Consider the following 23768-nt stretch of genomic DNA (forward strand, 5'->3'; position numbering starts at 1 on the left):
GCCATTCCAATGATCGGAGAAGAAATTGAGTTTGCAAAAATGAAAGTAACATAAGAGGCAAGAAACAAGATAGAGGAAACTCAATTTTCATCACACAGAGGTGAGAACACTTGGAGGGCATTTGAATGTGTTCTCTTACTATATTTAAGAAAACAATCTCAATAAGGACTTTAAAACTATTAAAAGGTGTATCTCTATTGGGAAGTCAGTATGTAAAGAAAATATAATTAAAAATTCTTATTAAAAAACAAAGATTTATCTTTGCCAGACAGACTGTTTGGATTCCAATTCTGCCATTGGCTAGCTGTGTGACCTTGGGCAGATTTCTTAACCCTCTAAAACCCATTTGCTAAGAGTACCAAATGTAGGGTAAGCATTTATCATTCTCTTGGCACATGGTATGCATTCAATAAAAGGTAGCTGCTGCTATTACTACCGCTGTTACTATTATTCCTCTTCATTCACCATGTCCCCACTTGCCTGCTTGGATTTGCATCCCTCACATTTTACTCAGCTACATTCTAATCTAGTGGAACAGTAGAGTCAGAAAACTGACACACTCAATTCTCAGATCAGAAGGTTCAGCTGCCTAAAAACCTGGAGTTCATGTTTTCCATGATGTGTTTCTTATGAAATAATGGTTTCCCTGGAAATGACCTCATCTCTTACTTTTCTAACATGATGGAGCTTATCTGAACATCTGGTATGAACTTTATTCCTTAACGTGGATTAGTTTTTTAATCTCTACAATTATCTTTTGTCCTTTTATCTCAGAGAAAATAGGTAAAGGTAACTCCTCTGAAGTTACCTTTCCCTAAGATTCCATTATCCTTAAAAAAATTACTCCCACATTTTCCCTATTCTTTCTATTTACTGTAAAAATATCACAAGATGTCTTCAGCCTTTTTAAAAAAAATGATACAAATATCCAAGTAGAAAAAAGACTAAAAGGTTACCCCAGATCCTACCACCTAGAATTGTTATCATTAACATGTGACCATTATTTCAGATGCCACTTTGTGTTTACGCATAGAAAGAATAATAAAGAGATACAATTCCTAGAAAATCCAGCTACTAAGTTTATTTTTACTTGAAATCCACAGAAATATAAAAGTGAAGCTGAAGAAATCGAGAAGCTTTTGATAGATGTTTCCTAACCAACATAAATACTATTTCCTAAAACAAAACAAAAACAAACAAAAAAACACCTCTACAGTTTTGAAGGGGGGAAAAAGAGAAGTTTGAGACTTTTGCTTCTAGCCCATATGGAATAACAGGACTTGATTTATCCTCTTACCTTAAAGAAGTAAAGAACTGAGCCCTGGCCAGTTTGTTCAGTGGTTAGAGCATCGGCCTGTGGCCTGAAGGGTCCTGGGTTCAATTCCGGCCAAGGGCATGTACCTCAGTTGCAGGCTCGATCCTGGCCTGGCCATGGTGCATGCAGGAGGCAACCAATCAACGTGTCTCTCTCACATCGATGTTTCTCTCTCTCTCCCTTCCATTCTCTCTGAAAAAGCAATGGAAAAAATATCCTCAGCGGAGGATAAAAAAAGAAGTAAAAACTGAATGCAATCAATGAAGCAATACTTTTAGGCATTGGACAACAGGTAGTTCAGAGAAGTGATTTCTAAGACAAGGAAAACAAGTAAGGGAAACTCTATGATTGTCCCATTTCACTTCCTAGAGGGTCTGCAGTACTCCGAACAGGGAGTGTGGACCCAAACAGAGCCCAGTAGCCTCTCTGAGATAAGAAGTCAGAGTTCATAGCTTAAGAAGGCCAAGGTTGGTAAAATTCATTAAACAAGAGTCACAGGGAAGAAAAATCTTCAGAGAGAAAGACCTTTCTCTACAAGGGTTTCCTTGAATTACCTAAGTACTGATCAGTTCATGTGTTGAGGAAACTATCATGTCAGAGAAAGAGCTACTAAAAAGGAGTAGATGGAAAAATTAATGAAAAATCACACATATTTGGGAATGATTCATCTTCCCCCCATCCAGAGTAGAAAGACCTCTTAACACCTGAGACAATCTACTAGAGTTGTCAAAAGATCACTGGACTTAGTAATGGGGCCAAGGTAGCCGGGAGATGACCTCCAGGTGATTTAATTCTTTTTCTGAATACCTGAGAATTTTTTGTTGTGTTTGAATTGATTCAATGTTGATTTTTTAATATGTCTAACTTGTCTAAAATACAGAGTACCTTTTCAATCTGCATACATGTGTCTTTTATTTCAGGAAAATTTTTCTGTGTTATATTGTGTACCTTCTGTGTTTATCTGTGGGATTCTCTACTTCAGGAAGCATCTTTATAATGGGTCATCTCTGTCTGTCTTCCACATCTATTATCTTCTCTATAATTTTTTAATTATTAAAATATATTTTTTTGCCTCTTCAGTCATATAGAGTAATTATCACAAGTCTTTTCTGTATTTTAACCTTATCAATATTATTTCTTGAAGTTACTAGTTTATTGATATTAAAATGGACCTATTGTTTACTTCAGTTTTTTTTCTTAGCTCTTCAGTCTCCACTTTCAATTTTTCTTGTGTTTGTTATCTGGATCTTGCATTCTTGTATTTATTTGTGTTCTTATAAGGTTCGTCTACAATGTAGAATCTACATCATGAGATACTTGTGGAGAGTTACTTTCTGTTTCATAGGTTATGTTCTCCTACAGATTGGGTTACTCATCTCTTTTGTGAATTATGTATCCCTGTCTCCCTGTAGCATATTTGCAGGGTGGTGATGCTGTTTTTTATTTTGTTTTGTTTTGTTTTGTTTTGTTTATCATGTTTCTACCTAAGTGGGGAAGCTTTCCCCAGACCTCCTATTTATTCTGGTGGTGAGTTCTACTTTATTCCTTTGCACTTAATTTGGAAATTGTTTGTCTTCCCTTTTGCTTCCACCAAACACACTTCAGAAAACTCAAGAGGAGAAAGAAGATCTATTGTATTTACCCATATTTTTATTCTTTTTGTTGTTCTTTCTTCTTTCCTGATGTTCCAGACATGTCCTTCCTCCCTCCCTCCCTCCCTCCCTCCCTCCCTCCCTCCCTCCCTCCCTCCCTCCCTCCCTCCCTCCCTCCCTCCCTCCCTTCCTTCCTTCCTTCCTTCCTTCCTTCCTTCCTTCCTTCCTTCCTTCCTTCCTTCCTTCCCGTTCTTGTTTTTGTCATTCTTGTTCTTGTTTTAAGAACTCCTTTTAGTCAGTCTTTTAGAATAGGTCAGCTGGTGATGCATATTCTTTTTCCTTCATCAGAGAATGTCTTGACTTTCCCTTTATTCCTGAAGTATATTCTGTTGGATAAAGAATTCTGAATCGACTCTGGCAGGCGTGGCTCAGTTGGCTGAGTGTTCTCCCATGCACCGAGAGGCGACTGGTTTGATTCTGGGTCAGGGCACACGTTCAGGTTGTGATTTCGATCCCCAGTATGGGGACGTGTAGGAGGCAGTCAATTGATGTTTCTCTCATCGATGTTTCTCTCTTTCTCTAAAAATCAATGAAAAAAATATCCTCAGATGAGGATTAACAACAACAAAAAAAAAGAGAGAGAGAGAAGCAGATGCCAACACAGGATTCAGTGTGTCAGAGACCTGATGGGTGGGTTGGGGGACACCTATGAGAGAAAAAGAGGGGGAATCCAGAGGATGCTGGAGGAGCCCTCTGACCCCCTGTAGTTGTGAAGGAGAGAGGGAGGGAGAGGAGGAAGACAGTCATAAGTAAGTCAGGCCTTAGTCTGTAATTAAGAAAGTTTTGGCAAGGCTGATGGGTGTTCTCCAACCAACATTGTCTATTAGAGGAACCTTCCATTTCCACGGGTGTGCCTCGGTATCCCTGCCACACTCTGTCATTGAGTGGGAGCAGCTACAGGGAAAGTGTGGCCTCCTCAGACACTATTGGACTTCAGAGTAGAGTAGCTGGGGCCTTTGCTCAGTTATACTCCCTGCAGTAGGACATCTGAGATGTGCATTTCCATAGCTGCCACAGATGGAAATGCACATGTATCTCTGCTTTCTCTCAAAACTTCACCTGAAAGGTGGTAAATTCTAAAAAGGCAAAACCCCACAAAAACAAAGAGAATGGGAGGAAAAGATGATTTATGTCAACAACATTTTGGAACTGGGAAACCAGATGATAATTGACCTAGCTGACTGGAGAAAGCTGGAATGTGGGCCAGTATGTGTATAAAGCTCACAAGAAAAGAATTGCTCTCATGGAAACTCAGATATTAAAGGCAACAGGCAGCTTTGAAGACAAGTGCAGGGTGGCTTGAAAACAGGAAACATGATCATAAATGTTTAAAAAGAACAGTTAAATCCCTCTACCCCTTCCTTATCCCAGATAGTCCCAAGACTTCCTCTTTTAAGCCTCAGTAGAAGGCTGGAGATCACCTTCTGGAAAACCTGGATCAGACAGACTGACTGACTCTGGACTTGGGGTCGGCAGGAATATTTTGGGTAAGGGTGACCCAAGTCTATGTACTGAGAGGTAAGATGCACCCGCCAACCTTCTCTTCCCAGGTCCCAGAATCCTAATCCTTGCCCAATTCCAGCTCACAAGTCGGGAATTTCTTTCAGATGACAGTGACTTTACAAGAGAAAAGACTCCCAAAGAAAGAACTAAGGCTCTTCTAAAATTACTGACAGTGAAGCTCACCAATTTCCAAGCCCCATCAATGCATATCAAGTTCCAATCCATTTTTCAGCACCTCGCTCTGAAATATGAACTGAAAGCAAAGGATCATTACACGTTTGAAGAAAGTCTCTAGAACTTAAGACAGAGAAGGAAACAAACTAAAACAACCATGCAAATAAAAAAGAGAACTTTCAGAATTAACAATTCAGAGAAAGAAAACAATACATTACATCCATGAAACAAGAACATATGCATATATGTATTTATATAGGGAACATTCAGAGAACAACAAAAAACTCCTTCAAATTAATTATCAGATAGCAGAAACTAACATTTCCAAAAGAAGAAATAAAAGAATATTGGATAAAATTTTCTCGAAAGGGAAATGAACATAAAACATGGGAAAGAAAATTAATAGATTGTTAGGTGTTCACATCCAAATATTTGGATTTCCAGTAAATAAGAAAAGGGAAAATGGAAGAGGAAATTATTAAATGACTAATAAATTTTTTTTCTTCTCATTATGGAAGCACGTGGCTTTCCCCATTGAAGGGACCCAGTAAGTGCCAGCACACTAAAGGGAAAAGTGACCTCCCCTGAGGTAAACTGCTGCGAATTTCCAGAACAGTGGGGGTAAAAAAGAGTTTCCAAAGTGTCCAGAGAGAACATACAAATGTTTGAGGATCAGACTGGCAAGAGTTTGCATTAGCACTGGAAGACAGTGAAGCGATTTCTTTACATTTTTGATGTAATGGTTTCCCACTTAGAATTCCATATCCAGCCAAATGATAAACTGTGAAGATGCAACAAAGATAGTTTGAGAATGCAAGGCCTCAAACACTTTCCTCCCAAGCATACTCAGAAGGCTGACAGGAGCTGCGACTTGACAGACCGAGAACACCGTCAAGCATGAAGACACTGTGCAGGTAATAAGGGCTCCAGACAGGAAAGAGATTCCTAGGGTGGGCGAGGAAGCCTAGACCGAGAGCTGGCACCGTCAGCTGAGGCGCGCAGGCCAGGCCGAGGCCGAAAGACCCCGGAGCACGGGAGAGACGTTTTCAAGGAGACTATCAAGTGTATAGGATACTTGATATGTTTAAATATATTTTAATGAAGTTTTTAGTTCTGGTAAGGGTTTGGGACTGCTATATAAAAGTATTATCCAAAAAGGAAGGAAATTTTAACTGCAGAAAGTCAAACAGAAGACAAAACAAAACAAAACAAAATTGTTCAAGACAGAAAATATAATCATTGTATACTATATAGCTCAGCTGTGAAATAGTTATATAGTCATAATATGACCATGACCACTGAATATTGATTTAACTCCAAATGGCGAGGAAGAGGAAAGGAGGGGAAGTGTGTAGTTGTAAGTCGTATGTACATATGGATGATGTGGGTTGGAGTTGGGTTGTAAAAGAGCTACCCCTCCATTGTCGTATATCAATGCATAATATCTATATCTGAAAAATTAAGTAATAGAGTCACTTATTAATACAGAGACACTTACAAAAAAACCTGACGGAGTTGAAAATTGCTGCCTTAGGGTAATGGGACTTGGGATTGGATGGGGCAGATAAAAATTAACATTTGAAAAAAGTGAATAGTATGAGTATTTAGTCAAAATATATGTCACCCATAAGAAGAAACCAACAGATGACTTCAAACCTCTCCTTGTCAATATTTAGTACTAGAAGAAGTAGAGCAGTGTTTACCAAATGTTTAAGAAAGAAATTACAGTCTAAAAATTTATTCCCAGTTAAACTGTCTATCAAGTATAAAGGCAACAGACAGTTTTTTATTATTATTAAGTTTATTGGGGTGACATTGGTTAATAAGATTATATGTTTCAGGTGTGCAATTCCATAATACATCACTTGCATATTGCATTGTGTGCTCATCACCAAAAGTGTAGTCTCCCTCCATCACCATACATCTGACCCCTTTTGCCCTCTTCAAGCTCCTCCCAGCCCCCCTTCCCCTCTGGCAACCACCATACTGTTGTCTGAGTTAGTGAAGTTTTTGTTTGTTTTGTTTGCTCATTTGTTGGTTTCTGTTTTATATCTCACATATGAGTGAAATCATGATTCTTGCCCTTTTTGCAGACAAATACTTTTGAACATATTAAAAACTCAAGGAATAAAGATCCCATCATCCTCTTGAGGAGGTCAAACTTCAGCCAGTCAAAGGACAAATGAAAATGCTACAATAAACAGATTAACAGAAAACATTCAATCCATCTCATTGGTAAAACTAAAGCAAATTGTGTGGCTAAAGGTCCAAAACAGACTATAAATGTTATCAGTCATGACAAAGTATAAATGAATTAACTTAAAAAGTTGGAGGATAGGGAGAGATACAATGAAAGATAAATATGCAGGTGTCCCCATCTTTTATGACCAAGGGTAAAAAGATTAAGATAAATCAAGTAATGCAGGTATAATTTTACTTCAAGGTGTAACAATAAACACTAAGAAAAATAACACAATCACTTTCTCCTTTGATCAAACTTGAATCAGGCTCCTTTTTGTCTGACTAGTCTCTGATATTGGATTCTGACTAGGGCCCATTTAGTCCAGTTTCAGCAAGAATCCTGCTGGGTCAGTTTTGGGAAAATTTTACACCCTGATATCTGATCAAATTCTTCATCCCCCATGCTTGGTATCTTATCACCCTGGCCTACCTTCAGCAGGAATCCTGTTGAGTTGGTCTAGCAAGAATCCCCCTAGCCTTAATCTGTCCTCTTAGCAATTTTCCATCCACTGACCCTTTGCCCTGCTCCGTGGCTATCTATCAATTCCCACTTTTTCTTGTATTCAGAGTTGAGCCCCATCTCTCTCCCCTACTACAAAACCTATTGTAATAGTCCCTCTGAATAAAGTCAGCCTTACAGTCTTTAACAAGTGTCATAAATCATTTTTTAACAGTAGGAGGTAAAGAAGGAGAGGTAGGAAATATGCTAATTTTTCCATTACTCATAGTGGCTTCAAGCCAATTTTCTAAAAGTCGTTCAACAATTTGGCCTTAGAGCACATTGACTTTTGGTGAACTGGTACAGTGAATTAGCTTTGGACAAATATACTTTTAGTGAATTGGCGTGCTTCTGCTGGAGTAGGAAGCCAGTAAATATATTTAAAGAAATACAGAATTAAATAATATATATAATTTAATTCTCTCTCTCTATGTGTGTGTATAAATACATATATAAATATATCTTTTTATACAAAATTATAGTATATAAAGATAACCACTAAAACAAATAAATAAACCTTCCAAGTAATCAGAAGTATTACAGGTACATACACACACAGGAATAGGAAATAATGAAAAAAAATTTTTAAGCAATGAAACAGGAAGTACAAAAAATGGCAAAAGTAAACCCAAATATTATCTATCCTAGCAGGAAGTATAAAAGGTTTAACAATCTGATTGGATTTTAAAAATCCCCTGCAACCTCACCCTGGATTCAAGGCAATATAAAGGAGAATTTATTAATAGTTGTGGAACCAAGTTGCTTAGATTTAAATCTGTCATTTGTTGCAACTTACTTCATTTCTCAGTACCTCAGTTTTCTCCTTGATAAAATGGGGATAGTAATTAAAGTTAACTCAGTGAATTCTTGGGAAGATTCAGCAAGTTAATATATGTAAAGCACTTAGAATGGTGCCTGTCACATAGTAAAAGCTCAATAAATATTGGCTCACTATTATGACAGGAGAGACATCTAAAACCAAATGATTTAGAAAGGTTGAAAATAAGAGGATGGTCAAAGTCATATTGATGAAATGCCAACACAAAGAAAACAGTCGTTTGGAACTTAGTGCCGGAAAGGATTGAAGACAAATAAGGGCAACATTAATATTCATAAAGTAAAAAGTACAGGAAATATAAGGAGAAATTGGAAGGAACCAACAGGGATAAAAACACCAGGTCAAATGGTTTCATTCAGGAATCCTACCAACTTTTAAAAATAGACAATTCCAATGCTGTTTAAGCTGTTCCAGAGCAAGGGGGAAAAAAGTTTTTAAAACCAAAATAAGTTCCAGATGAATCAAAGATTACAGTGTTCTAGAAGAAAAAAGAGAAAATTTAAAAAATAATATCAAAGTGGGGAAGTAGGACAAAACCCAGAAACCCTTAAACTAGATTGATCATTTCAACTTCATAAATATATTTTTAAAATTTCTATATAGCAAAAATCAATAAAATGTGAAAAGATAAACAATTTACTAGGGGAAATATTTTCAGTACTTAGTAGAGATAAAGGAACCATTTCCTTAATATGTAAGGCACTTCTACCAGTCATAATGAAAATGAAAATACATTTTAAAAAAACTGACAGTTGTACAAAGAATATGAATAGATGGTCACAGGGAAGGAAAGACAAATCACTGTTTGTTAACATATGAAATGATGCCTGACAATAGCTACCTTTGACCTAAAACTTTCATATGTAAAAATGACATATTTATAAGAATATCCTTGTTCTATCACTGTTTAAGAATAAAAAATTAGAAATAATATACATGTCAATCAATAGGGCCTATAATAGGCAGAATAAAGCCCCTCACCCCCTCCAAGATGCCCACAGATCTAGGCATATCCTAATCCCCAGAATCTTTGAATATGCTACATGGCAAAAGGGAATTCAAGTTGCAGATGAAATTAAGGTTAATTAGTTGACCTGGGAATGAAGAGAGTATCCTGGCTTATCCAGGTGGCCCAGTGTCATCCAAGAGTCCTTAAAAATGGAAAAGGGCTGCAGGAGTCAGCGCTAGAGTGATACAGCATGAGAAAGACTGTTGCTGGCTCTGCAGATGGAAGGGGGGGAGCCAAAGGAGATAGGCAGCTCTTAGGAAGTGAAAGAGGTAAGAAAACTGACTTCCCTCCAGAGCGTCCAGAAAAGAACAAAGTCCTTATGACCCCTTGATTTTAGCCTGGAGAGACCCATGTCAGACTTCTGACCTCCAGTGTTATACTATAATAAATCGGTTGTTTTCAGTCACTAAATGCGTGGCAAGTTGTTACAGCAGCAATAGGAAACTAGAACCCAAGCTAATTAAAAGTTATGGTATCCATACACTGGAGTGCCATGCAACCTTCACAGGAAAATGGGAGAACTCTCTATTATAGCACAATCTCTGGAATGTAGAAGCAAGAAATGGAAGAGTGCATATAAGGAACTAGGAAGACTAGCCACTTTCAGGCAGAGAGAGTGGGAGGTGGGGACAGAGGTGGCAGGCAGGAAAACATTTTTCATTGCATATCCTTTTGTAACTTTTAAATATATAATATTTTATTTAAAAATAAAGAAATGTGATTTTACCAAGGAGGCTGTCCTTGACCCCTCAGAAAGGGTCAGCCTTTCGTATGATATATCTGAAAACTTTCTGAATTCTCCTTCATAACCAGATACGACCATAACCTTAACCTCATGCTTTGTAACCATGTAATACACTAAAACAAATAATTGTTGGTCCCACAGTTTTTTATTTAATGTGTCTTACCCAATAGGCTGTAAGTTCCATGAGGGCAGGGACCAGTTTGCCTTTTAATAGTACCTAGGACAATGTCCAGCACTTAATAGGACTTTAACAAACAAGTTATTGAATAAATGGATGAATTAATTAATAAATGCAGTCAAGTGAAAGAGTAAGAAAGTTTCATAATTTAATCAACTATAATGTCCAAAAATAAACATAATAATCCTAAAATGTAAAATTAAAAAACAAAAGCATACAATAAAGAATATTATTCAGAGATACATAAATGTCTAGCTATAGATAACTATCCTCATATTAAACTCTATTAAATCACAGCTACATCTATTTCTCTAGCTTTCTTTATCCAGAGAAAAAAGTTTCAACTATTTTTCAACTCATGGTGTTAAGATCCCTGGATGGTGTTCACAGATTGAAGCCATTTAATACAAGGTTTGCCTTTTTACAGCTGTCCGCAGTTTCAGCTGTCAGTTGAGAGGCCTTGAATTCACAGGCTTTCCCTGTTTGCTCTCTGCCTCACTGTGTCTGTTTCTTACAGTTTCTGCTTCTTGCTACAGCTCTCAGCTTCTTTCTTTTCTTTTATGATTAGAACATAGAAGCTGAGAGAGGGGGGGAGCGATCCCTGTCCTGGTGACCCCGTGACTGCCTACAATCAGGAAAATTGTACCACATTAACCGCTGTTTAGAGAGAATGCTGTTTGGTCACCAACATTTATTTTCCTCCTGGGCATCCAGCTAGGCTGTCTTTCCCAGGCCCTTTGCTGCTGGGTGGAACCATATAGCTGAGTTCTGGCCGATGAAACATGGGTCAGCCGTGGGTCTAGTGGCTGGATGCAGAGACCTGGTGAACTCCAGAACCCTGGAGGATGGTAAAGTCACTAAATTGGAAGCAGCCTCGGTTCCTGAGCTGCCATGTGGAAGAAAGCTACCTGGGAGGTCTGCCCAACCATGGACGCCTGTGTTGGACAATTTCAGGTCAAAAAACAAAAATATTTTTTTTATTATTTTAAACCATCAAAATGCTGATGCCTTTGTTACAGTTCAGACACTGGTTCCTTGAAGTGGGGTGCTGCGATAGCAGAAACCTAAATAAGAGAGTGAGGTGCTAGATGGTAAGAAAACTGATGGTAGTAGCTGGAATGATGGACACTACGCTACAAAGTGGCAATATCCCATACTTTGAAAAATTGTCACCTGCAGTATCTTGAAAGAAGACCCTGTGCTTACTGAACCAGAGCTGTGGGGGAAGTGGTGGGAATAATTTAGTGCTAGTGTGTGGTGCTGCTATTAGCTATCTTTGGTAATGTTTTTATAGGAAAGAAATGAGTTCGGGAAAGAATTGGCTGGTTTTCCAGCTGAAATGAAAGGGAATTAAAAGTCAGGAAATCTGGGATGTTGAAATATTAGAATAGATGATACCTTTTAGATTTCTAAGTAGTAAGAGATAAGTCTTTGAGTATTAAAGCCAGTGATACTCCTCAGGTCAATAAAAACTCAGCCCCGAGGCAAAGATCATATTAGGAATGTGGCTTCCCATGTATTCGTTTAGATGGACATGGGGTAGAATGGCTTATGATGAGACAAAAAAATAAATTTGAGAATGTCTGTGTAGGCAAGAATTTTGAGTGTCTTTAGTGGTTCGAGGAGCTAGCTAGAAGCTTATTAACTTCTACGAGAAATTTTATTGTCAAAGATTTCATGACCATCTTTAAAGTATCTTTGAAATGTAAAACATTGAGCCCAAAAGTTAATCCAACAGGAAGCAATCTACAAAGCTGGGAAGGACCTAATGAGAGCATGGGCCCCAGTGCCTACTTCAGATGTGGCCAAAGAAGGTGATGGACGAAATGGGACCCCCCCCAGAGGATACAGATAGAGGCCAGGAAGAACAGTGGACAGGGGAGCTCCCAACGAAGAGTCGCGCCAGGACCTAATCAGACAGGGTAGAGAGCTTTCAGAAGGTTCGTACAGTGGGCGTATAAATGCATGGACCAGTGCCTGCTCTGTGTTTCCTTATACTTTCCAAATAGGAGTATCTATTGTGGATGTACCATCCCTGTCTCATAATTGTTCATTGGAGGGGACAGGGGGAAGGACAAATAACCTGTCTTTTTACAGCCGTGAGGAATTACGTCTGGACCTGATGGAGAGAGGGCCCGCGCCACCGGGAGATCCTGGACCCTGAGCCAGATGCCAGGACGGCTGGGATTCTGAACTGCTCCTTTGAGAGAAGGTAGAGTGCACTCTATGTGTGGGACAAAGCTGACAGATCCTTAGCAAATAAAAGCTCAGCCTGAGGCAGAGACAGTGCTGTGAATTCACCACGCCTCGTTTTCTTTTCCTTCTGAACACGCGGCTGGACCACATTTCCCAGCCCCCTTCACCCTGAATTTGGTGGGGCCAGGAAACTGAGTTATGACAGTGAGAGGCGGGCAAGCAGCAGCACTTCTGGGTCTGGGTTATAATCATCCCCCGTATGGTCATCAGCACTCTCCTTTTGTTTGCGAGAAGCCGAGTTCCTGGGCAGGTCTCTGACACCCTCGGGCAGGGGCTCACAAAGAGCCCGCAGGCTCAGGGTCCGTGGCTGCTCTGCGGCGCTGAGCGGTCGTGAGAGACACCGCGTGGCCTGCAAAGCCTGGAGTATGTCTCAGCTGGGCCACTGCGGAAAAAGTTTGCCAATTTCTGCTTTAGGAGTAACAGAAGCGCTGGGTAAGGAGGAGACCGGCTCCTCGTCAACAGCCAGCGCTTTGGAGGTCAGCCAGCAGATGGAGAACGCCCGTGCTGAATGTTGCCTCAGCCAGAGATAAGCTTCTGTTGCAGCCAGACGCCGAGATCCGGGAGCAAGAGCATTTCACTCATCCCATAACGATTCCGAGTGTGCGCAGGGTGGCGCAAAAATAGGTTTACAATTGTGAGTCTGCAGAGCACGCTTTATTCTCGTATTATTATTTATTAGTTGTTGTATTATTTCCCGCCCCGTGTTTTCACTCTGCGTCGGGTGGTGAAAACCTTCTCCCTTCCCGTGGTACATGGGGACGTGGCTTCTGCCACGATGCCACGACCCAGTCACGCATCCTGGCGTCCATCCACTCATCCCTCCCCAAGCATTTACTGAGTGGTTATTGTGTGTCAGGCGCTTTTCTGAGGCCACACTGTTGAATAAAAACGCACTTGAGCTCTGCCCTCATGGAGCTCAGGGTCCGGTGCAGGAGAGGCGCTGGCGGTCCCGTTAGCCCGGCGCCGCTGTCCCAGGTCGCCAGGGCCGCGCGGGGCCTGCCTCACTCTCTCAGCTGCCTGGCCCCCGTGGCACTTACGGTTCTCAATCCCCACGTCAGAGTGGGTGAGGAGACAAGGTGGCTGGAGCGCAGCAGTTAAAGGAGAGAGTGTGGCAAGGCGCAGCCGAAGACCCAGTTAAGGGACAAATGCAGAAATAGTAACTTGCCTCCCAGGACCCAGGGCCGTCTCATTAGTCAGAGCCCCCTAAGCCTTGTCTCAGGAGCCCTCACGGATCTTCTGGACGCTGCCGACTAACCTGAATCCGTGGCATTTACTTTTCTATATCATTTAAGCCAAAGCCCAAAGGTATGGCTGTGACTTTTTTCTTCCTAGACCTCCAGATTTTCTACAGATCTTTTCTTTTTTTTCCCCTCTTCTCCTCACTACCAGTCACTATCATCTCTCACATCACCTCCCAGAAACCTCTGTCCCCTGCTCCCATTTTTTTTCAGTACATCTCAGTGTTTGTAGGATTTCCATTGGCCCCTAGGATGAAGTTACCACTTCCTTACATGGCCTTCAGGGCACTGCAGGTGCTAGGGGTTCACTTATAGAAGTGGTACACACTAGATATTACAGATTTAAAATTTCTTTTCTTAAAATTTAAATACTTGAAAAACACTAAGTTTTTAAAGTGTATTTCCTTTTATAATTGCACAAGAAATGTAGAAACATAAATACAAATGAGCAAAAATAAAATATATATTAAGCTAAAACCAAGCATAAACCCAAAATATCCAGGGGAAAAAAAAAAAATCACTGCTAACATTTTCGTGCATACCCTTTCAGATTTCTACCCAAGCAAATGTACATATTTTAAAAAATTAGATTATAAATCACATATTCTCATAATCTTCATGTTATGTAATATGTTAGGGAAAATTCATCAGTATCACTAAGAACAGAGATACTTAGAATGGCCATGTAGTATTCCATTGTATGGATATACTGTAATTTAACTAATCCCCCACTGTTGGACATGTGGAGTGTTTCCATTTGTTGTTATGGTTAATTTTATGTGTCAGCTCGATTGAGCCATGGGGTTCTCAGGTGAACCATTATTTCTAGCTGTGTGTCCTTGAGAGAGTTTTCAAATGAGATTAGCATTTAAATTGATAACTCAGTAATGTAGATTGCTCTTCCCAGTGTGGGTGGAAGTCATTCAATCTGTTGATGGGCTGAAGAGAACCTAAAGCAGAAGAAGGAGGAATTTGTCCCTTTTTCTGTATGTCTGTTTGTTTAGGCTGGGACATCTCATCTTCTTCTGCCCTTGGACTGAGATTTACACCATCAGCTCCTCTGGTTCTCAGACCTTTTTACCAGCTGTCCTGGGCTGCCAACTTACATATATGTGTGTATACACACACACAGTACTATATATAATATTATATTATTATATATATCCTATCTTCCTACTGGTTTCTGTGGAGAAACCCTGACTAATAATAGAGTTATTTTTGCTCTTGCTGTTGATATTGCTATTTCAGACAAATAAATTGTCTAGTACATATATTTCTTTCTACCTTATCTGATTGTCTCCTTTAGATGAATTCTTAACTCAAGGGGCAGGAATGTTTTTAAGGTTTTGCTTAATATTGTCTAATCGACTGCAAGACATAAAAAAATGAAACAACTCTTAAGTAAAGATATATCAAAGTGACATCTACATTTCTGGCCAATGTTTCTCAAACTGTCATATCCAATTGTTTGGTTTTCTCGAAAATGTGATTTCTTAGGATTGGCATCTTGCCCGGCCAGGTGGAAAGCTAAGGATTCATTAGGGAAAAGTTCTCCTGTCATTCTTCCAGCTTTCTGACAGGAGCAGCCCCTACATAAATAGTGCCCGGCTTCTCACTAATATCCCCAGGGTGCTTACAGTATTCCCAGCTCTGTTTTGATTAGTCAGCTATTTCCTTGAAATGGTATGAAGTCAAAGCAGGGCTACCAGGCTGCCAGCAGAGTGACAATAAGTGAAATCACCAAAGCTTAGACTCTAGAGCTGAAAGAGAATGCAAGAAGCCATTTGGCCCAATGCTCTGGTTTCAGGCAGATAAGAGATTCCATTAGCAGAAGGGTTTCAGATCTAGAGGGCTTTTGGCAAGGAATGGTGTCTCTCTAGTCATTGTGTTAAGGTAAAACAGGAAAACACTACAAGAAAAACAAATTGCAGTAAAATTAAAGTGTTATGCCTGTGAAGGAATAGCTCTTAGAGTGGTAACCACATCTATACAAGACTTTGCCCTATTCACGACCTGTTTTTAGTTTGCCTCCAGCATCATATTTTCCCTCCACAAAATAGAATAGCGATTGCCATCAATTCACTTAGCATAGAGTGTCCTGTCTATTACCCGGGTGTTAATTTTTGTTTTCTCTACAAAGAATGTTTAAAAAACAAGGGAAAGCTACCACTGTAACACATATCCTACCATTTCAAAACAACCACTTTCAGCCTCTTGGTGCATTTTGGTCTTTTTGGAGTATATTCAAAAAAATTGGTTTTAATCATTATATACCTATACAGTAGTTTAGGTTGCCTTTTCCCTTCATATTGTTTCATAACAACTTTCATGTGATTAGTAATCTATAAAATTATTCATTTTTTAATGACTGCAGAATACCATTATTTGCCCAACCAGACCATAATTTACCCAACCTTTCCCAATTTTTAATTATAAATAACATCGTGGTAAAGATTTTTCAGGCATGGAACATTTGCCATATTTTGGATTATTTTTAAAAGATAGATGACTGGAAATTAAGTATCTTGTTCAGTGCACATGAATGGTTAAATAGCATACAATGACGATACCAGTTTCACCCAAAGTGGGGATTTTTCCAAATGATTACATTTCAGGACATCAAAGGGTAGAAGTGTACTGGGACTGAGAAATTGTAAAAACAGAAGAATGAATAAACTTTCTGAATGATTTTTCTTATTTGTAAGTAGGTGTAATCACAGATTCTTCTTTATCTTTTGTAGCCTCAAGAGCTGACTTAGTCTCTTTCCATCACTTTTTGTTGGTGGGAGGTAGACTTGGGCAGGTACCACCACTATTCCTTCTTAATCTTTTTTTTTTCTTCCAGATTATGTGATTTATAACACCATGCTGGTACTTAGTAAGTGATCAGTAAGGCTCTGTTAAATGGGTGAATAAAAGAATGCTATGGGCTTTGAACCTGAGCAGAGAGGGGTTCAAATCCTGTTTCTGCCAGTTACTAGCTGTTGTACTTGTTAAATAGATAAATTGCTGAGGAACACAATAAAAGCTGTGTTCTGGATAAGTTCCTGAAGTCAGTGCCAAGCCCTTTTGTAGTTTTCTTATGTGAAGCCTTACATTAAATTCTTAAGTAGAAAGAGCAATGCCCCAAACATATCTCAACATGAAATCTAAAGGCTATGATGTGATACAATGAGAGATTCTTTACTGTAAGAAACCACTGTTCTTGCTAGGATGATTTTTTGAAAATCAGCTTTTATTTCCTTTAATTGTTGCCAACTCTTACAACTGCTGAACCTTTAAATGCCAAATCACTTAATGACCTCATCTACTGAGGAAGGCAGTAGGGATTGTGGAATGGACACCATGCTTGGTTTTTGATAAGATGAATTACCTTGGCTGGGCAAATAACTGCTGACCTGTGGCATTTCTTTCTTTCTAATATTTCTATAGTGTCAGCACTTTCAGGCACCTAACAGGTGTAGCAAACAAAGGCAACAGCTTTGATCCAACTCCATTTCAATAAGGTGAGTCTTTAATAGGGTGTACAGTAGGGAGCAAGCATAGGAAACCACAAATGACGAGTTATTTCTGGATTCTAAGGTTATTATTAATGGGCCAGTGAAATGAAGCTCTGAGGGTTAGTTCACCTGCTATAAGGAAGATCTTCAAAGGGAAAAAACTTTATAGGCCTTTCTTGGCCTCTAACCAGGAAAACTTCAGTTTTGTTTTTAAAAAAATTAATCTTAGGAACAAATAGGGGAGTGGAGTTAGAGTTGGGAGTAAAGCAAAAGCACTGTACACCTGAGGGCTTCAAACAGTGACGTCCAGCCTAATGGCCCACTGCGGACAGCTCACCCCCCCCCCCCAGGGCTCTGCAGGTGGAGGGTGCAGGGATGGTGGCGTTAGAAGCCTGGGCAGAGCATGGGAAGGACATTCAAGTCAGGGTCAGGTGGCGTTTCTGGAGGCCTGTTGGAAGTAAAAGAAGTCTATTTGCCCTTCAACCTAAAAATGATTGTTGCTCTACTAGAGCAGGGAGCTCACTTATCTTGCACCCCTGCCTTCTTCCTCTAAGGCAGGAACATGTGTCCACAGACGAGCCATTCTTTTCCCTCCTGGGCATCACGCTCCCCCCACCCCCACCCCTTCCACCTCCCTGCTGTTAACATTGGAAGGGAGAAGTTTGTAAGGTGGTGCCAGTCAGGGTTCTCCAGAGAAACAGAACCAGTAGGAGATACATATACATAAAAGGAATAATGCATTTAAAATATCTATCTACAGAGAAAGGTTTATTTCAAGGAATTGGCTCACATGATTTAGACGATGTGGTAAGTCTGAAATTTGCAGGGCAGGCCAGCAGAAACTCAGGGTAGAAGTTCTGCTTTCTCAGGGAAACCCCAGTCTTGCTCTTTAGGTCTTTGAACTGATTGGACAAGGCCCATCCTGATTATCAAAGATAATCGCCTTTACTGGAATCAACTGATTTAACCACATCCACAAAACACCCTCACAGCAGCACCTAGATTAGTTATTATTAAATAACTGGGCACTGTAGCCTTGTCATCTTGACACATGGACAGTCTTAGGAATATACTGTGTGTTTTTTAATCTTCACCTGAGGATATTTTTTCCATTGCTTTTCAGAGAGAGCCGAAAGGAGAAAGAGAGAGAGAGGGAGAGAGAAAGAGACATCGATCGGTTGCCTCCCACAAGCACCCTGTCCAGGGCCAGGGATCAAGCCTACAACTGAGGTACATGCCCTTGGCTGGAATCGAACCCAGGCCCCTTCAGTCTGCAGGCTGATGCTCTAACCACTGAACAATGCCAGCCAGGCAGGAATATACATTTTTAATTGAGCATGAGAGACACACTATGTGGGCTAACAATCCTCTTTTAATTTTTTATTTCATTATATTATTTAAGGAAGATAAAGCTAATAAGATTAATCCACACCAAAATGTAATTGACCGATGCCTCCTCCTGGAACCTACCAGAGAAAATTACAAATTAAAAGAGTTAAGCTTATTTAATCCAATGAATATTTTATTATTGAAGCATTCCAAGTGTGACTAACTGAAGGATTTCATCTGTGTCACCCACCGGCTCTTCCTATATTATGGGACTTTAGGGTTCTTCAAAGCATTTTAATTCTATAAATATTGAATACATTCACTGAATTCCTTGAACCCAAATCAGTTTCTTTAGGGTACTTCTTAGTGAACTTTTCTCCAGACTTCAGTATGCCAAAGATTGCCCTTGAAAAATGTTAAGATTGTTGATTTCAGGCCCCTTTCCTAGAGATTCAGGGTCAGCAAACTTGGATATGTCCAAGAATCTTTACTTTTTAACAAAAATCTACCTAGTTGGCTCATCTTTGAGAAACACTGTTCTAGGGCAAGATGCAGATACTCCCTGGAGACCCAGCTACAGGAAAACGATCTCCAGGCCCAGCTCTGCTGTGAACCTCCCTAAGGAACTATGGTGGGATCAAAGAAACAGCCATCAATTACCCCTCCCTCCCGGTATGTCAGGTATGTAGTTGAGAGGCAATTGGTAAAACCTAGATACATAGTCTAATATCTCTCACAACAGCAGCGTCTGCCTTGTTCAGACATAGGTATAGCCTAAAGAACGGATGCCTCTTGCTTCATTCACTTTTAGGCAATGCTTGGGGCAAAAACGAGCTGAGGAACGACTATGGCTTATGTACGGGTCACCCACAGGGCTGCCTGCACACGGCCTGCTAAAATGTGGCCAGAGGTCACTAGGTCTTCCTAATAGGAATCGCGGTGTGTGTGTCTCATTTCTGCACCCTGTCCCTGCACTACCATTCATTCCGACCATTTCTGCGCCTTGCATTATGAAACTTGTTCATTCAAAGAACTGACTCGTTAGACACTTGACATCTCTGTTTGGGGGGGGGGTATAGAAACCTTTTTAAGAATATGAACTGTATCTTCTTTACTCGTTTATCCCCAGCACCCAACACAGTGCCAGGCATAGAATAGGAGCTTGAAAAATACCAGTATTGCCCTGTCTGGTTTGGCTCAGTGGTTAGAGTGTCTGCCCACAGACTGAAGGTCTTGGGTTCGATTATGATCAAGGGCACATACCTCGGTCGCAGGCTCGATCCCTGGTCCCAGTCGGGGCACGTGCGGGAGGCAACCAATCGATGTGTCTCTCTCGAGTCGATGTTTCCCTCCTTCCCTCTCTCTCTCTCTTTCTCTCTCTCTCTCCCCCCCCAGCCCCCCTTCCACTCTCTCTGAAAAGCAGTGGAAAAAATATCCTCAGCTGAGAATAAAAAACACACACAAGAAAACAATATCTTCATATTTAGATGAGGAAGATAATGAAGGAGCACTTGCTTGCTGCCAAGGTAACATCTGGAAAGACCTCTGATGCAAACAGCACATGTGGATGGGAGGTAGTCATTACATCACGCTTCATGGTATAAATCAGTAGAAAGAAATTGGCCGACTTTTTGCTCTTCCTAGAGATACAACAATTTGGGTTTAATTATTTCTGATTAATCCCAAGATGCTGAAAAGCTGTATTTACTCAAACTTTAAAATGTGAGGAGACTGGCCTTGGAAAAAACATACAGGCATTATTTTCAATTATATCCATGAAGAATGTGACCGCAGACTTGTAAATTCCCATTTGCTCTTAACGATGCCAATGCCTCATCTTTAAGTCACAGAGGTAGAATTTTGGCCCAGAGGACTCTGGGGAATAAAGACATATTTTGCCAACATTTCCCCGTGTTGGTATTTGAAGGGAGGGGATCAACTCTACAGTTGTGAGGAATGGGGCACTTTTATATTTAGTGAAAGCATTGCCTAAGCAAGTTCTGCAATTCCCAACATGTCCATTTTTAGCTTGGAAGGAAAAATCAGATGGAATATTTGAGTTCTTTGATGAAAAGGTGACAGGCCACATTTAGCATGTTTCCTCAGTAACAAAAGGGGCTCCCAGGACACACAGCTGCTCAAGACAGCATATGTTTAGCAAACAGTGAGGACATTATTCTTAATAATAAGAAGTTTCTTCCTTTCTCAGATGCCAAGAAATAGTCAAATGTTTTGGGCCAATTCCAACCCTTCTTGGTCAGCCCTCTCTCACCCCTCGTGGATGATCTTTATGCAGCAACACAAAACAAAACAAAAAAAAACCACATGTGGACTAGGAGATGCAGCCTCCAAGGAAGAGAGGGAGTGAACATACCAACAGTTCCTCGGTTAGGTGTGGAGGCAGCTGTTGAGCCTCAAATACATAAAGAAAGGCAAATTTCAAGATCAGGAACACAGATAGCAATGTATCATGTTCCCCCAACTGCATTCAGTATCGCATAGCGTATCCAACATCATTTCACTGCTTTTTCTTAGACTAAATGTATAAATTGTCTTGAACGTCACTTGACTGTTCTAGAGCAGGTCCCAGCTGCCGTCTTTCAGATTAATGAAGGAAATACTTTTATTCTTCTTCCAATCTTCAAGCGTAAAACTTGGGTCTCCAACATCCCCCAGGAGTGAAAGTTTCATGCTTTGATCACCAAAACAAAGTCAGGCAAAGTTCACTTTGTTAAGTGGTACAAAATTATTATTTACACATGTATTTTTACATAACGACAATGACCCAATACTGGGAAAATGTCTTAATAATAAAGTAGATTTTAAGACAGAGAAAAGAATGATGCATTTTCACAAATAGTGCGATGTCTTCTGGAAATGCGGAGCTTTTGTAATAGAAGATCCAGACCAACCCCTCAGGAATATCACGGGTGAAAGGCGGTGCTTAGCCATGTTGTCAAGGGCCTCAGGATGCCTGGCGGAGGGAGGATCAGGATGGTACAGACAGGGAACTAGTGGCCACATACCTGATGTGATGACCTGACGGACACTGAAAGACTGTCTCACCTCAGACTGTCAAAATACCTGGAGTTCCATCTTTAGACCCATACTACGGCCGCCAGAAAGACCAATTAAGGTGCAAGTGTTTTACCTAGGAGAGGTGTTACATTAATGTAGTAACTCCACACTTGGCACAAATAAGATGAGCAAATTGTACCGTAACCTGAGAAACGGGTCAGTGTTAAAGGAGATTTTGAAGATGAGTAGGGGCCTTGCTTGAGTTGGGGGAGAGGCAGGATACTGGCGAGTCAAGGGACAAGCGTGAAGACCCCGAACCCAGGCGGGTAGAAGTTAGAGACAGATAGGGTGGAGTGTCAGGATCCTGGCTCCTGGCGCGGCTCTCTCTAGGTCATTTGATGGCAAGTTCTACCAAGTGAGGGCAGAACGTTTTAGAATGTGGCAACCAGGAAGACGTCTCACCGCTTGGTTGGGTGAAGCTGAAACTAAAAATTCACCTTCGTGGGCAGGAATACTGTTCTTTATGAGAAGGGCAGCTCTGCCGCAGGGCTGTGTGTGTGTGGGGGGGGGGGTACATTTCAATTCTCTCTGATTATAAGTTCAAGAACAATATTTCCAAGATGGTAGAATGCGATCCGCTCTGAAACCGGAGGGAGATATATATATATATATTTTTAAATAATTATATATGTTTAATAGCTATTAGAAAAATATAAGTAGCATATCAAACCTATGACTTCATGAATATTACAACTTAGGAAGAAGCTAAAATAAAAAGAAACAGTTAAAGGAAAACATTAAGCAGGTAAGAAAAAAAATCACAAAGGGGTATGTATGAATGAAGTGTGTAAAACACTGTTTTAAAAATATTTAGGAATACATGTACCACTGGTCTACTTAAGAATTGTGGTATATTGATGAGGGAATCAAGGGAGCCATTTATCTTAAATGTAAATGACTGGGTGGGAGGGGATGAAATTGGATCTTCACAGGATAGCATTCTGATTTCCACACCGTTTTTTTGGACGTAGTCAATAGCACTTCAGAGGCAGTATTGCAAGGCATGGTCTTTGAAGTCAGGCTTTCACCAATTGCTAGGAGAGTGACCTTGGATAAGACACTGCATCTCTCTGAGTCTCAGTTTGCTCATCTGTAAAATAGAAATAATATCTCCTTCTCAGGATTATTATAAGGGTTAAATGAGATGATGAATGTGAAGTACTTTGCATACCTGGAAAATAGTAAGGTCTCGAAAATGTCAAATATGGTTGTTTTGATAGTCTTATCTCTTTCTTGCTTAGGCTTTTTTTCTATCTTTATTTTTTATTTTTTAAATACCTTTAACTGTCCTTTATCACATCTTTATAGACATGCTAACCACTACTGCACACTTTGGTTTTCAATGTTATCATAGTACTGTAAAAGATGAAAAAAAAGTAGAGGTTTCTCCCAAAGGAACTCCTGATTGCCCCTGTGGGTAACTTAAGCATGACTGCTCTCTGCTTTTTATGCATTTTTCACTGTTTTGTTCTACTTGTAGAGGATCCCATATAATCTACGTCCTCCTACTGCCAAAATTCCAGGAAGGCTTCATGAGGATCCTTTGCCCATTGGATTCTTCCATAACAGCAAATCAACCTTGTAACTATGTGACACATTCTTTAATTTGTGGCTCATCCGCCTCTTTTGGAAAGACATGTGAAATAGAGTCCTCTGTTTCTTTATCTAGATAAAGTGTGCCGATTGCTGGGGCCACCTAATACCAGGAGACGGTCAAAGGAGACATTCCTGAAACAATTCCTTCTAGTGCCAAATTGACCAGCCTTAGCTTTCTAGAGCTGAATCCTAACACTCATTGTTTAATGCATTAGTCTAACCAAACAGTAGCCTGAATTACCAGATAACTAAGGCAAGGCTCTTCTATGATATTTTGAAATAGCCTTTAAAAACCCCTGCGGTGTCTTTATAATATACTTTCAATAGCAAAGAGGTACATCATCATCACGATGCTGCTGACCACCACGATGATCATGGTTTAGGCACAGAATGCTGTCTTTGTTGACAGCATGCTCACTGTGCAGCTTGTGGCCACTTGCCCTGTTTCTCAGTTTCCCTGACTGTAGAGTGGGAAGCACATGTAGAATGCTAGGATGAGTGCCTGTGTGATGGCCATCCCACAGGAATGGCATGGACTCCATGCAAAACTGAATACAAACGCTGAGACCGATGACGCTCCACACATACCAAGAAGGTGTGGAAAGGGTTACTATAAT

General features: G+C 40.2%; 1 pseudogene across 1 annotated transcript in view; it reads right to left on the reverse strand.

The window, feature by feature from the left end:
* LOC308556235 (translationally-controlled tumor protein pseudogene) overlaps positions 1 to 23527 on the reverse strand; it is a 50113-nt pseudogene extending 26586 nt beyond the window's left edge. Inside the window, exon 1 of the transcript in view lies at positions 23470 to 23527. The product of the transcript in view is annotated as a translationally-controlled tumor protein pseudogene (transcript). The remainder of the gene's footprint in view (positions 1 to 23469) is intronic.
* Between the last annotated feature and the right edge of the window lie 241 nt (positions 23528 to 23768).

Source organism: Miniopterus schreibersii (genome assembly GCF_964146895.1).
Source record: "Miniopterus schreibersii genome assembly, chromosome: 4".
NCBI classification, from domain to species: Eukaryota; Metazoa; Chordata; class Mammalia; order Chiroptera; family Miniopteridae; genus Miniopterus; species Miniopterus schreibersii.